Below are 12,403 nucleotides of genomic sequence, written 5' to 3'. Positions count from 1 at the left end.
TCTATGACTTCTGGGCATTTCATGGTTTCAAAAGAGCTATATCGCACTTTATCACAATTTTATCACACCTCTCCTGTCTACTATTGCTTCTCATCAGCTTTGCTAGAATTGCAAAATAGTGCAGAAAATCATGAGCTGCTAGAGCATCCCAAATGCCTTCTGCAGGACAGGGTTAAGTGGATGGTGAGGTTTCCCCTCTAACAGCCAGCAACTCCAAGCACCCAAGATGGAAGGGTTGGGAGAAAGGTCCACTTGAGTAGATACTATCTATCTTTTCTTTTGAGGACTGTGTGAGCGAATGGGTTTATTTTGTCTGTGAATGGTGACACTGCAGCTTATGGACACAGTGGCAATTTCAGTGTACACATTACACCACCACATCAGGAAGCAGCATAACATTTAATATATCTGACTCATCCAGTCTCTATTGCTTGAGAAAGTTACTCTGTTTCTGAGAAGGCAGAAATGTATACCACCAGAGTCATGGCCTCCCAAATTTCTTATAACAGCAGACAAAACCAACATAGCAGCTTTATTCAAACAAGAAAAACATTCAGAGGAAAGTTGGCAAGAGATACTAGCAGAGGTCCCTAGAGGGGCTCTTCAGCAGACTGCTCCTCCACAACTTCTGCACACATGAGAATGCCTCTTATAGCTGCATTAGGATGCAGTTTATAGGCCTGGGCTTGATCTTAATGAAGTCAGCAGGGTATTACAGACCTGGATGGCTTAACTGAAAGTAAAATTAAGTCCTACTCAAGAAAGATCGCCGAGTATAAAATAGCAAAGAGTAAGATGGTAGACAACATGGACACTTTAATGAACTGCATGTGAGAGTGATCAGAGTTGATTGCCTTTGAAAAATGTGAAGATAACCTAAATTAAAGTAGAGGTAGAAAACTCACCAGTTACAGAATGCAATTTCACAGGGTCTTTCTACATAAGGAGCCTATTCAAATGTCTAAATCTTAGTTCTCAGCTGATCTGTGTGTCTTCTGCTTCACTGACACAGCCCTTCCCAGGGTCATGCCAGCCTCAGAAATGGTGTGATGCAGGAAAGAGATGCAGAACCACTTTCAGGTAGCAGAGAGTCACTGCTTTACCACTCTGAAAGTGTACAGAGGCCACAGATCTATCTAAAGACTGGGCAGACAAATTGGTTAACAAGCAACAAAACAAACTATTTCATTTTTTTTTGAAATTTCTAGCACATGACACAACCCTCAGAAGCAATTCAGGCCTGTCTCAGCGCTGGCAAGTTACCTTAGTATGAATCAGGTTTATATCTGTCACGCTTTCAAATGCATACCTTTTTGTGCAAATCCTACTCCTTTCTCACGCTTTCAGTGGACAGCCTGGTCATTTGTACACAGCTGTTGTGGCGAAATTGGCTCTAGGTTTAGACTTCAGGCTTCACTTCTCCAGTTGTATTTCCATAGCCTAAGAAAATACTCTCAGGCCCAGGCTTTTTGCCACCCCCACATGTCTAGGCAGGAAGGACAGAGATCAGATAAATAAGTTAATTATGTCAACAAATAGGAGATATTCTCTATGAATAGAAACTCCAGGTCCAAACAGGAGAAGCGCAGTCCTAGACTTGCCCTGCTGGTGACCCAGCCCAGGTACCCAGAGGGTCTGCAGCCCCTGGGGAACAGCAGAGGGACTGCAGGGAGAGCAAAGGCAGCGACGGGGAGTGGTTTCTATTACTCCCATGCAGTAACTGTCACATCAGGTCAAGATGCAGAGGGACAGACTGAAGCATAGGAGGTTCCATCTGAATATGAGGAGAAACTTTTTTACTTTTTACTTTGAGGGTGCCAAAGATGATTAAGGGAGTGGAGCATCTCCCTTATGAGGAAAGGCTGAGGGAGCTGGGTCTCTTTAGCTTAGAGGAGACTGAGGGGTGACCCTATTAATGTTTACAAATACATAAAGGATGAGTGTCACGAGGATGGAGCCAGGCTCTTCTCGGTGACAACCAATGGTAAGACAAGGGGTAATGGGTTCAAACTGGAATACAAGAGGTTCCACTTAAATTTGAAAAGAAACTTCTTCACTGTGAGAGTGACAGAACACTGGAACAGGCTGCCTAGGGGGGCTGTGGAGTCTCCTTCTCTGGAGACACTCAAAACCCACCTGGACACATTCCTGTGTAACATCATCTAGGTGAACCTGCTTTAGCAGGTGGGTTGGACTAGGTTATCTCCCAAACCATTCTGTGATTAAATTTTTTGCTGTCACAAATGACCTCTTCAGGGAGCAGCTAGGCAGGGAGTCCACAAGAGAAGCAGCAAACTGCTGTGCAGAACCTGGCTCAATCTGTTATGAAATTATTGTTCTGAAACAGTAACTATACAACAGTTACAGCAAGAAGGTAAGTTGTGCTTGGCCATCTTTCTGTCTACCTACCTCTGCTACAGCAGAGTGCATTTTCAGAAAGAGAAACTGAAAAAAACAATGAAAACTTCAAGAAATTAAAAGGGACAGCTGAAAGGGTAAAATATTTCAAAGCAGTTTGCAGACTATTTAAGGATACTGTAGTAGAGGCACAGTACTGAAAAAGACCCCAAAAGCCAGTATGATGGGTCAGGAGGATAAAGTCATATTTAATTGAGAAAAATAGAAAAGAACAGACATGTCAGCAAGTTAATTCTAAAAACATATTACAAGAAGGTTAGAAAAGAATCTGAGTACCCTGCAAAATCCACAATACCTAAAAATGAGTTAAAAGGTCAAGTAAGATAAATGCAGTAAGTCAATGTGTGCTTTGTATGTGGAAAACCTGATTCATTTCTTTGAAGGAATCAACAAGTTTGTGGAAAGGAAAACATGCTGATATAGTCAGCTTGGATTTTCCAGAAGGAATTTATAAAGAACCCCACTAACTTTTCCTAAAGAAACCAATCCAGCAAGGGATAAAGAAGGCAGCACACACATAACTTAATAGTTTTAATTAAAAGAGATGAAGGAAATGCAGAGATGTCATTAGTGTCTGTCTCTGCATTAGGGTCTGTGCTACAAACATGAAAAGACAGATGACAAAGTCTCCTGATGATACTGAGTTAATCAAAATAGCAAAGGCAATAGCTGATGGCTCAGAATTGCAGAAGTTCACAAAATAAGGAAAGAACAGCTGAATATCAGTATTAACAACTGGAAATTACAGAGGTAACACAGGACACGTGTACCAGAAAACAATCCCAACTTCACATGCACAGAAGTGAGCAGCCTCTCTGGAAAGGGACTTGAGTATTATAAAGAACAGTGTCGGCTAAATGCTCATCATCTGTAAGAAATGCAAGGGATTACTAGGCAAGACACGGTTTGTTGCTCATTAGATGGGTTGGTATAGCTGGAAAATGGTTTGGGCTATCAAAAAAGAATGGCAGACTTCAGGGTAAAACAGTAACTCTCATTAGGTAGCTGAAGACAGCAATTAGGCTTTTGTTTTGTTTTATTTTGTTTTAAATACATGTTTTTAAGATTCTTTCCTCTTAAATCACGAAACTTTATTATTCTTATGGCTGAGCAGCTACAGCCTGTGATGATTATCTCCGTGCTTTCTTCAAAGGCCAGTCACTATTTCCTTCAAGATCAAGTTCAAGTCCTCCTAGCTGCTCTTTCAATTGCACAAACCACATGCATCCCTGGGGAGACAGATAGACGGGCAAATCAGCTTATGAATGGTCAGGTTTGCCTTGCTGCATTCATGCAACAGCAACAGAGATTATGTTGCTTACATTATTATTCCTGGCCTACACTATCTAAAAAGAAAAGGAAGGGGGGTGGGGAAGAGGGGAAGCAAGGCAAGCTAAAACAAAGATGAGGCTAAAACCAAAATTAAAATAGTCTTCATACTATTTCCACATAAACAAAATTGTTTGAAAAGAGTTTTTTGGTTGGTTTTGTTTTTTTTTTTTTTTTTTTTTTTTTTTTTAAATAGGGAAAAGGAGAGAACATACTGAAATGGAGCAGTGGATGTAACTTCAAAGATAGGAACACACCACTGGGTAATAAATATTTATAAAATAAGACATGCTTCAGCCTGCCACATAGACTTTCTACAAAATTATATATGGATGACTAAAGTGTGATAAAGAAATGAAGAGTAAAGTAACACAGTGCCTAAATTTAGACACATGTAGCTTTTTCCAAATGTTGCATTTTCAAGGATATTAAAAGAAAGACAAGGAGGGAGGGGAAAGATGAAGTGGGGTTTTGGTTTTGTTTTTTGGTTTTGTTGGTTGCTTTTTAAAATTTTTTCTTTTTTTTTTTTCCAAACTAAACACAACTGTTTCACATCTTCATTTTTTCTTTGTTTCTTCCCTTTTTTTAAATTTCCCTCAACTCCCAGCCTTTGTTCCTTTGTCTTATAACACGTTGTTATTCTCAATATGACAAAAGTTGTACTTTCAATGCCAAATTGTTTGATACATTTTATAAAAGAAAATGAAAGACAGACCTTGGATTGCAAAGAGATGTGGAAGTTCGCTTGGTGCCATAATGTGCTACATCCACCATTTTCAGTTAACCCTTCCCCGGCCAAGTGCTGCCTGTGCACTCTTAGCAACACATTCCTGCCAAAACAGCTGAACAAATCACCACTTCTGCAAAACTGAGAGGTACCACTTTAAATTTCTTAGACATTCCTTTGAGATCAAATTAAGGCCTTCCTGGTACATTTAGCAGAATGGTGACCAGATCTCCATGCTAAAAGTGCTGTGTCTCAAATCTGGCCCCCGAAGAATGACCCCAAGTGGGTCTGTGTTTGTAGCTGGTAAGAGAAGTAAAGTTTTACTGTTACTAATACCAATTATTCCTGCCATTCTAACATGAAGCCTGAGCTGTATTTTATTCTGCAGTGTGTATTTTCCTTGCAAAATGTGATCCTTTAGATCTGTAACATGTTCATGCAAAGCAAAGGGCCTGGCAGTGTCACAAAAGGCATGAACTGAAGAAGACAGGGTGCTACAAAAAGAGGCTTGACAATATAAGGAGGCCTATACTGGTTGCAGAACCTGATGATGGTGTGTCAGTAGCTCAAATCCTAATACCCTGTGTGGTTTGCAGGGCCAGATGTTAGGAAAGACAGCTTTTTAACTTACAAAATGAGCACTTCAGCTATAGAAACAACTGTCAGACAAATATAGAACCCTGAAATGTCATTTTTACGCTCTTTTTTCAAAGTAATACTACACTTAAGGTACAGTAGAACATAATGATAGTTTTAAGGAGAAAAAGAATAGATTTTATTTTAAAGACTAGGTATGGGAGAAGTGAGTCAGATTTAATATTGAGGACACCAGAGGAGATTTGGAGTTATCACATTAGAATTATTTCTGATGTAGGCAAGTATAACTGAAATTAGGACCTAGCAAACTCTGGAACGAAGGCATAAATATCCTTCATTATGGAGCACTTGAAGACAGCTACAAAAATAAAAAGGTACATAAAACCAAAAAGGTACGTAAGTATAGGCACAGTAATCCCCAGAAAGTGTTCTGGTGTCTGCACCCAAGCCCAGGTGCTTTCAGTCAGCAGGGAATAGAGGCATAACAACTCAGTTCCATCTGTTGAAGAAATTGCCTAATTTTGGATTGCTGCAAGGATGTTCAGGGTGTTATTGGAGAAAACGCTGGGGTGGTAGTAGCATATAAAGCTACTTCTCAGGCTATCCTGGCAATGCTTGTCTGTACAGTTAGCAGGCAAGAGAGTAAAGAGGCAGGAGGTCAGAGATGTATTGTAAGATATAGCAAGCAGAACAAGACAGATTTTGAATACCAGTATAAAAATTCTGGTCTGGAACTGAGGCTGCATATAAACTTTGTATTTTTTTCATTTAGATGCAAGATTACATGTGGTCCTATGCCTTGTTTTTGTAAACAAAGTAGCTATGGTGCTTCCCTCAAAAGAAGCCTTGCAGCCACCAAGGTAGCTGTTGGAAAGGATGTGATGCTTTAGTGATTTGTGCAAAGCTGGAATGACACAGAACCAACCACAGATTTTCACTAAAAGATGGAAAATGGGTAGAAACATACTCTTCCAGCAGCATGCTTGACCAAGCTAATATGTAACAATTAAGTAACAAGAAAATGATGGCTTAGTACAACCATTATATTTTTATGTAATTTATTTTTAACAAGTTCACCTAATCATAATTCCTGAGGATTAGGAGTATTTGGCAAAATTTGTCCAGTTTTGCAACACTTTTTGTCTGATTTGGCCTAAAAGAATAAATGGTAGAGACTGCAGCCACACACACAACCCTTTGCTTTGATCCATGTGTGCTGCACAGCTATTTCAAAAAGGAAACACAAACAAAGAAGTACAGCCTGCTCTCATTTGCCTGCACTGCTTCAATTTCTGATATCACATGCCCTTTTATATTTGGGCAAAAAGTATTTCTGTAATGGGCAGGAATCACTTCTTTCTACTGCAGTTATTAAAGCTGTTACACTTCTTGAGAGTTTTTCAGCTTTCCAATATCTGTACACGCATCGTACCTTGTATCTGCAAATATGTTTTAAGCAGTAGCTATCAAAATACAAAGCGTCCTTTGCCATCAAACTTTCTCTTTGCAGAAGCTGTTTCTGGCAGCAATGCTTACATTTTTCTTTACTCATACTGCAAGAAATGGTTAGTCTAAAAGTATCTAGAATGATGACAGTGATGCATGGCATTTGCTGTTCTACATTCACTATATTCTGCTCATCTAACATCTCAGTTATGTGACATATTACTCACTTTTTGACCTACATTATCATGCAATCTTGCTTTGTGCTATTTAAAAGTTACCTCATCTCACCTTGATTACCACTAAGCAATGACAGCTGAAGTGATTCCTAACACGGTCTGTGCCCAGTTTCTGGAATCTATTCAGGTAACAGGCCATACCAATGTCAGATCTTATTATCTGACAAACTGTCATGTGCTTGGAATTAATCTGAACATCTAGTTTGGACAACTGAAAAAAGCCACACTTTTCAGAAGATAACCAGTGAGTGAAATGTGTTTATGACAAATGTAACAGTGTTATTTCAGTGTTGACTAACAGAAGAATTTATGAATGTTTGTATTGTTTGTTTGTTTACCAGATTTGGATCCTGTAATAGAGATATTGCAGAGAAACTCATGAAAAAGTTTATGTTTAACAGTATGGTACCCTTATTACACAGTACAATTCGATTGTGCAGCTTGTGAAAACAATTATGGCAAAGAGACACAATTATGAGGCATCTCAATCCCATGGAGGCAGCAGGATGAATCCTGTTGTCATTGCTAAGTCTTTCTCCTAAGAATTCCTACCGGGGTGTGCACACGTTTCTTGTCACTTCTGGTCCCTTGCCTCAGTAGGACAGGACCATTCCTAAGCCATTTCGCCATATTTAGGAGCTATAGGCTCCCTACGCAGGGTGCCCAGGGCAGAGACAAAGTCAATTGTGGGTGCAGAAGCAGCATGAGCTGCTTGGCATGATGCTGTAGCAAGCCAGTCCACGCCGGTACAAAGCCATGCTCCTTCCCCTAGGCATCCAGAAGTGCTGCAAAAAGTCATATATGGTCTTCTAACACGTGAGCATGTATCAGGGATTGGTACATTAATTCCCGAGTCTCCTGTGGAGGCAGAAGTCATGACCGATGGGCTAGCAGGATCAGGCTCCTCTGCACATGCAAAAAGGCTTCCTTGTGCATTGGACAGGAAGGCTGGAGTCACGTATGAAGCTGAAGCCTGAGGAGACTGGTCAGCACGATGTTAGAGGATGATGTGTTATTGATGCCCTTAGGAAATGCTTAGTTGAGGACTTGGTTGTGATTTAAACTGTGATTGAAAAATTCAGTGTGGTAGCAGTGACCTACTAGGCCTCTATAGAGTTAGGTACAGAAATGCTCTGTGGTTACAAAGGCTTCTCCAGGACAATATTAAGGCACTGATGGCATTTGCAAAACCTGTACCTAATCCTGTAGTCACACGAACTTCTTTGATGCCTATATTGCAGTGGCTGTCATCTCACAGGGGCCCATGTAGCCGTGAGAGTGCAGCTTCTAGCCACACTGAGTTGCAAAGGGCAAAAGCTCAACAGGGCTTCACACGATAGAGTCCTCCTAGTTGTTTCACTTTGCCATAGTTATCCCAAAACGAAACATCCTGTTGAAATAAGCTCCATCCTGGTCACCCAGTGGCTAGAAGTCACTGAGGACATCTAATGCATAGGAACCATAGCCCTTCCCTGAAAGGACTGGAATTGTTGTCCAAAGTGGTCTTCTAACAGTGGCACAAAATATGTCCATTTTTGCCACAGGTCTCACTTACTCCAATTCATTCAGTGCTTATTGTACCCAGAGTAAGGCATCTATGGGCCTGAAGATCCCCATCCCAGATTATTTACAACATGGCTACACACTACCAGGTGAAAGCTGCTTCTCTGACTTTATTTAAATCAAAATGCCAAAGAGAAGCTCTAGTATTTTTTTAGCCATCCTACCTTTGGTTATTATTTTGTAACTCCACAATTTTACTGCACCTGGTAAATAAGGGAGCAGGACAACTTAGTCACTGAAATATGTAGCATGGTTCCCCTTATTTTTGCATTACAGCAACACCCCAGCCTGTGACTGTGATCAGGTCTCAGTCTGTCTTTCAGAGGGTATTTAATGTGAGGTTCTCACTACATGCTAATAGAGATCCCCTGGCACTTTTCACAAAAGTAGGGCTATTAACCTCTCTGACCTGACTGTATTCCACTCTTCATTAAGCACCATGGAAGGAAGCACTAGTTTAGTACTGACTCAGAAGGAAGAGTGCCACCCACAGAACCAACCAAAACCATCACACTTAACAGCAGCAGCCTGGATATATACGTACATAGACATATGTGTGTTTACAGTATATATACACAGTGTATGTTGAACAGAAACCAAGGAGTGATCTGACATGGTGGTTATAATTCACCATGTCTTAGATTAGTGTGTTACATCGTTCAGTGGCAAAACTTACAAGATGTTACTCGATCACTTTTACTCACATTAGGTATGTTGTAAACCAAATACAGAATTTTCCCTAATGCTTATAGTTTCAGCACCCAGGAAGAAATCCCAAATCCGTGACTGCAGCATTAAACTGGTGGATATACACCAGCAGAAAAAAATGAAGCAGGGAATGAGGCCCACGTTATTTCTCCCATCCCACTGTTTCCTCTCTGCATTGTGGCTGTTAAGAACAACTTTCCTGCTTGATATGTTGTTTTTTCTGCCAGCTGCCACCTTAAATTAGGCTTTCTTATGTCATTTGGTAGTAAGGATCTTTGGGTTCATGTCAGGAGATTCATTTAACATGCTTCTGATACTCCAGCATAAGCAGCTGTGACATGTAGGCAATTCTGAACATCCACAACCATCACCACCAATTACCCCCTTTATTAGTCGGACCTTGTGGTGGATACCCAGGGAGAATTTCACTGTCAGTCTAAACATTTCACAGCTTCCTATGTTTCATGAATATATATATATATATATATATAAAAATATATATATATGCCCTGTTTCACATTTCACTTCTTTGCTGCCCTCCCAAACACCAGCTTCTTAATTTTAGCTGCTTTGGTAATAAGATATAAATCACTTTTTTATGGCTGCTGCACCATTTTTCTGCTAACAGCTGTCATATTGCATTAGGCTACATTATACATGATGAAGAACGAGGGAGAGGTGGAGCACGACATGCGCAGCCTAACAAATTTATTATGCTGTTCGGTTGATAGGCCTATTCATCTTTCAACGCTGAGAGTACAATAAGTCCTACTAACCCAAACTAACAGCACTCCAGGAAAATGTTAAGAATGTAGATTATATACAAATCGGGAAACCCTGATACTGTGTATTCAGCTGGGATAATCTACTCCTTGATAATGGAGCCGATGTATTTTAGGCATCCATTACCCTTAGGATGCTTTTATGAAAAGGCATTTATAAATCAGTTTCCAAGCACAGTGGAAATCTGTATTGAACAATGGAACTGTTTAGCTTGTGGTTATGTTTATACAACTCAAACACACTCAGGGCTTGTCTACACTGCAGGCTGTGGGGTGACGCAGATACCACATTTCAGCTGAGGTAGCTCAAGGCTTCCTAATGTTGTGTGGTCATTCCCTGGACCCACATTTTGGAAGCCGGTGAGTACCCACCTAGAACAATGCAGGAAGACCCTAGGGTGCCAGAAGTGCTGCTCTCCCCTCGCCTAAAAAGTCAAGCCACATTCCTGCATTTTGAAGAGGTCAGCCACAGTCTGAAGCATCCCTGGTCATGTTTATCGTTTCAGCACAGCTGGGCTTCTCCAGCACTAGCACATATTTTTTAAATGGGCTGTACAAACTGGCAAAGGTAAAAACATGTTGAAAAGCTCTGACTTCAAAAACATCAGGAGTTCTTACGGCTATTTTTATCAAACCCTGGAACTGAAATTTCCAAGTGAAATTATTCTAAAACAGGTGTTTCTATAAGAGCAAAATATAAGTAACTACAATATGTAAATGTGGAGTTATAATAGAGATTATTTAGGCTATAATAGCACGGACTGTAGAGCTTTTTGTAAGTGGAACAAAGTTTTAAGGAGCTCTTAGAAGAAATGTTATTTTTCTTCCTTTCTCATGCAAAGCCCCCTGCTGCTTCTGCAGTTATTGGGAGTTCCTTAAATCACAGCATTGAGACTCCATATTAAGGAATACACAAATTAAAATCCTTACAATTCTAACTTTTACCGAATTATCTTTACAGCAGCATTCACACTGTGGGGAATACTGTAAACTGTTTGGTAATGTTAAATATGTGCAAATGTCAATTGTAAAGGTTTTAATAGTGACGTCTGTAACTAGAAACCTTATTGATCATGTCTATGCTCCGATGTGTAATTACATAGTGCTGGGTAAAGCACCCCAAATCCTCTCTTGAATGTACTGAAGACTGTTTGAAACCTGGGATGGGCACCTGAGGAATAAATTCTTGTTTGGTTGCTTTTCAGAAACTTCAGTAAACTAAAATATCAAAAGTTGGACAATTATGCTGAATTATTTTATAAAGCTATGAAGATAACTGATTGAATTAAAAATCTGTACAAAGTAATCCATGCTGGTTTGAATGTAAAACATTTGCAAATCAATGCATGAATGAAGACTTTGGCAGGCCTTTTGTTTCCTATCTGGATATCAACAGTTGCACCTAATGAGGCCCTTTTATTTCTTGTGAGTTCTGAGACATATACAACTCTTTCAGTCCTTTGCTAGTTCAAATGGCTCTGTATTTAGCACACACACACGTATTTCAAAATAAATTCACTGGAATATGAACCTCAATTTTTGTGGCTGTTTTTTTTTTTTTTTGTTGTTGTTGTGGGAACAGCAAATAGAATTGGGACATTCTGCAGAGATGTTTTAAAATCCACAATACACCAAAAGACAGACTTTGTGCTTTCCACCTCTGTTACCAAGCTGTGCAGGTAGCCAAGATTTTCCTACAAACCATGACAGTTTTTATCATGAGCCATGAATCATTTAAGCACAATGCTGAACAAGCGAGAATGAATACCACAGCACAAAATTTGGGCAGTATCTCAAAGGGTCTTTCTCTAGCACATGGGAGCTAAAGCTCCTGAAAATTTAGATTTTTTGCTAAGAGTCAAAAGAGCATTGGACACCACTATGACCAGCCAGCTTTGCTGGCTCCAGTGAGCAAAAAGTGAGATCATATTTTTAGTTCTCTTCATATTTAAAATTAAGTTAATGTGAGCCGCTTTCCAGACCAGCATACACGCTCAGCAGATCCGCAGTTACAGCTTGCCACTATATAGGGGTGTTATTCCTCACTCTTTCAGTGCAACCATATAATATCTAGGCACATTTTGTCTTGAAGAGGTTAACCAGCTATGAACCTTATGAAGTGTTTTGAGTGTTAATGGTCTCTGTTCAGTTCTGCATTGCTTTGAAATAGCCCAGCTTATGCATCTGTTTATTTGAACTCAGATTAGCTAATGCAGTTGTTTATTTTTCCTTAACTAGAGCACTAAAACACTTATTCTCTATAGTTTTAATCACTAATTCCTAAGAAACATTTCTTTTTTCAGCATAAGAACTTGGAAAAAGATGTTCAATTAGAGTGGGAAGAGTGAGATGATTTTATCCACATTTGTGTCTTATTGTTTTAAAAGCGGAAGAGAAACGACAAAACGTTGAGACAATTACATATGTGCAAAATTATTTGTTTATTTGATGCTTTTAACCTAGGGAGATGCATGAATTTATTTAAATTTGGTTTGGATAAAACTTTCCCTTGATACTGTAGTCTATATATTTTAATTTGGTTTAATGCCTGGATGCTTTGTGTAAAGCCAAAACCAAAAAGTACACTCTCCAGCTAT

Source organism: Streptopelia decaocto, assembly GCF_964273445.1.
Source record: "Streptopelia decaocto genome assembly, chromosome: 2".
Classification (NCBI taxonomy): Eukaryota; Metazoa; Chordata; class Aves; order Columbiformes; family Columbidae; genus Streptopelia; species Streptopelia decaocto.
This window is presented reverse-complemented; position numbering follows the sequence as displayed.